We start from the raw sequence: 3,668 nt of genomic DNA, 5'->3' as shown, positions 1-3,668 counted from the left end.
CAAAAAAAAAAAAAAAAAATTAAATTAAATTAAATTAAATTAAATTTTTAAAAATGAAGTAGTACAGTATACATGTAACTGAACAGCAGGAGAGGGTAGCAAGAGGTAGAAAAAAATACTAGTAATGGCTGAAATCTTCCAAAATTTGGTGGAAAATAGTTGATCCTCATTATTCATGGGTTCCATATTTGCAAATTCACCTATTTGCTAAAATTTGTAACCCCCAAATCAACTCACAGCCATTTCAGTTATTTGTGAATGTGTGTAGAGTGGCGAGAACTTTAGTTGCCCAACACACATATTCCCATCTGAGGCTGAACAGGGAGACACTCTGCCTTCTTGTTTCAGCTCTCATACTGTAAACAAGTGGCCTTTTGGGGTCTCTTTAGTGCCATCTTTTTCACATTTTGGTGTTTTTTTGTTTGTTGAGATGAGGTCTCACTCTGTCACCCAGGCTGGAGTGTAGTGGTGTGACCATGGCTCACTGCAGCCTTGACCTCCTGGGCTCAAATGATTCTCCCGCCTCAGCCCTGTGAGTAGCTGGGACTACAGGCACACAACATCACACCTGGAAAATTTTTGTATTTTTTTGTAGAGACAGGGTTTTGCCGTGTTGCCCAGGCTGGTCTTGAACTCCTGGGCTGAAGCTATCTGCTCACCTCGGCCTCCAAAAGTGTTGGGATGACAGGTGTGAGTTGCTGTGCCCGGCCATTCTGGTGCATTTTGTTGGTGACTTTACTGTTTGAAGTGGCTCCTGAGTGTACTGCTGAAGTGCTGGCTTTAAATGGGTGAATTGTACGCTATATGAATAATACCTCAATAAAGTTGTCACATACATGCAAAAATAGAAACTCCAAAATCTGTGGGGTAATATGAAGTAGTCCAGGCCAGGAGCAGTGGCTCACGCCTGTAATCCCAGCACTTTGGGAGGCTGAGGTGGGTAGATCACCCATTTAAGTACTGCTAAGTGCAAGAAGGCTGTGATGAAATGTGTGTTACATAAGCTTCATTCAGGCATGATTCACAGTGCTGTTAGCTATGAGTTCAAAGTTCATGAGCCAACAGTACAGTACATAGAAAGGAGGAAATTCACCAGTCTATACTACATGAAGCCATTCTAGAAAATGCTAAAGTATTATGACATCTACAGTGTGTGATGTCGCTATGGGATGGAATGAAAAAGCAGCTAAATTCGTGGATTCATGAGACGAGTTTTTTTTTTTTTTTAGTGGACAGTACTCTTGTGAGGATAGAAGCCAAATAAATGTACAGTCATGTTACCCATGGTCAGGAAAATGTTAAACCTTTCTTGGCTAGTGTTTTGTTTTAATAAATACTGCCTATAATTTGTAAGATACATTAAATGTCTTTAAATAGGAGCAGACATAAAACGAGGTTATGTGTTAACCAGCTGATGAAAATGTTTTGACCAGAGGCTCACAGGAAGCTAACCCTGTATCTCACCTAGGAGCAGTGGCTCAGCATTTGCGAATTCTGTGCTTGCGGAGACTTTATAGAACATGGCTACCATGAGAACTCACTGTATTAATTTTCTGATCTAAGAAGCTCAAGAAATCCTAAGTAAATAAACACAAAGAGAATTACTCCTAGATATGTGATAAACTGATGAAAGCCAAAGATATAGAAAAGGTCTTGAAAGCAGTCTGAGAAAAAAAAAAACAGCAATTACAAACAAAGGAATAGTCGTAAGAGTATATGCCGACCTTTCTTCAGAAACTATGGAAGCCAGAAGACATTGGAAGACAGTCAAATGCCAAAGGAAAAAACTACCAACCAAGCGTTCTACATCCAGTAAAGCTATTCTTCAAAGATGAAGGTGGCCTGTAATCCCAGCACTCTGGGAGGCTGAGGTGGGCAGATCACGAGGTCAGGAGATCGAGACCATCCTGGCTAACACAGTGAAACCCTGTCTCTACCAAAAATACAAAAAACAAAAAAAAAAATACCCAGGCGTGGTGGCGGGTGCCTGTAATCCCAGCTACTTGGGAGGCTGAGGCAGGAGAATGGCGTGAACCTGGGAGGAGGAGCTTACAGTGAGCCAAGATTGCACCACTGCACTCCAGCCTAGACGACAGAGCGAGACTCTGTCTCAAAAAAAATGGAAGGCAAAATAAAGACCATCTTTTTTTCATTTTATTATTTTTAAAATTGTGGGTACATAGGAGGTGCATATATTTAAGGGGTACATGAGATGTTCTGACACAGGCATGCACATCACAGAGAACGGGGGGGTGTCCATCCCTTCAGGCGTTTACTCTTTCCAATTACATTCTGTTTTAAAATAGATGATTTTTATTATTGACTATAGTCACCCTATTGAGCTATCAAATAGTAGGTCTTATTCATTTTTTTTCTTTTGGTACCCATGAATGATACCCACTTCCCCCCAAAAACATTTTTAAATGAACCTCAAAACTGAGAATGCTGCTCGCAGACCTAGATGATGGCTTGCTGCCTCAGTGCTGAGCAGGTTGGCTTCAGCCACCATCAACGGTTCCTTTCCTTGCTCCAGGACACCAAACTGGTTGCCACAGATGCTGCAAATCCTTGTGGTGTTGAAATGGCCCAGTGTCCTGTGCTAAGAAGGGGAACAACGCCCCACTCTGCCTGTGATCCATTATAGTTGTACCACAGCAGAATTGCTAGGGCACCAAAGTGTTACCTGCAGCCTCTTGCTCCCCAGGGGGATCATACACTATAGGGTGGTCCAGCCAGGGAAGTGCACCTAGCTGTACCATACTTTACTGGGAACTACAAACCCCCTTCAGACATCTGTCATCCTGGTTCAATTCAGTTTGTAATGCCTGGTTCCCTTTTCCTTTGGATGGATTCTCTCTCAGGGCCCCACAATTCTATCTTGCAAATTCTCCTGCCCTTCAATTCGGTTCTGTTTGGCAGAGAATGTTAAAACTTCAGTTATGGACATGGTACGTGCTCTTGTCTCAGGAGGTTTCTCAGCATCTGAGGCAGATACTGCTGGCTACCTCAAATTTTCTTTTAACCTTAACAAAACCCAGTTTTAGCTGGACACATTACCACTTGTATTAGTTTGTTTTCTGTTACCTACAACAGAATACCTGAAACTGGGTCATTGACAAAGGAATTTGTTACAGTTATGGAGGCTGCAAAGTCCCAGATTGAGTCCACATCTGGTGGGAGCCTTCTTGCTGGTGGGGACCTTTGTGGCATCCCGAGGTGGCAAATATTCATATCAACCCCCAGGAAACCGATTTAACAGGGGGCAGCAGTTCTCTTACCCCCCAGTCCTTCATCCTGCTGCTTAGACTATGGATGTGATGGCTGGATTCCAGCAGCCACACCGAAACAGAAGGATGAGCTGGAAGGATCCCCGGTCTCTCATAATTTCACGGAACCGTCACACCAGTCCTGGAATACCTACTTTCCAAAGTATTTTATATAAAATAAACTTATCTTGCATACCCACTGTCTTAGTCAATTTGGGCTGCTATAACAAAATGACTTAGGCCGGGCACGGTGGCTCAAGCCTGTAATCCCAGCACTTTGGGAGGCCGAGACGGGCGGATCACGAGGTCAGGAGATCGAGACCAGCCTGGCTAACACGGTGAAACCCCGTCTCTACTAAAAAATACAAAAAACTAGCCGGGCGAGGTGGCGGGCGCCTGTAG

This window comes from Colobus angolensis, unplaced genomic scaffold (assembly GCF_000951035.1).
Source record: "Colobus angolensis palliatus isolate OR3802 unplaced genomic scaffold, Cang.pa_1.0 Scaffold42, whole genome shotgun sequence".
Taxonomy (NCBI): domain Eukaryota; kingdom Metazoa; phylum Chordata; class Mammalia; order Primates; family Cercopithecidae; genus Colobus; species Colobus angolensis.
This window is presented reverse-complemented; position numbering follows the sequence as displayed.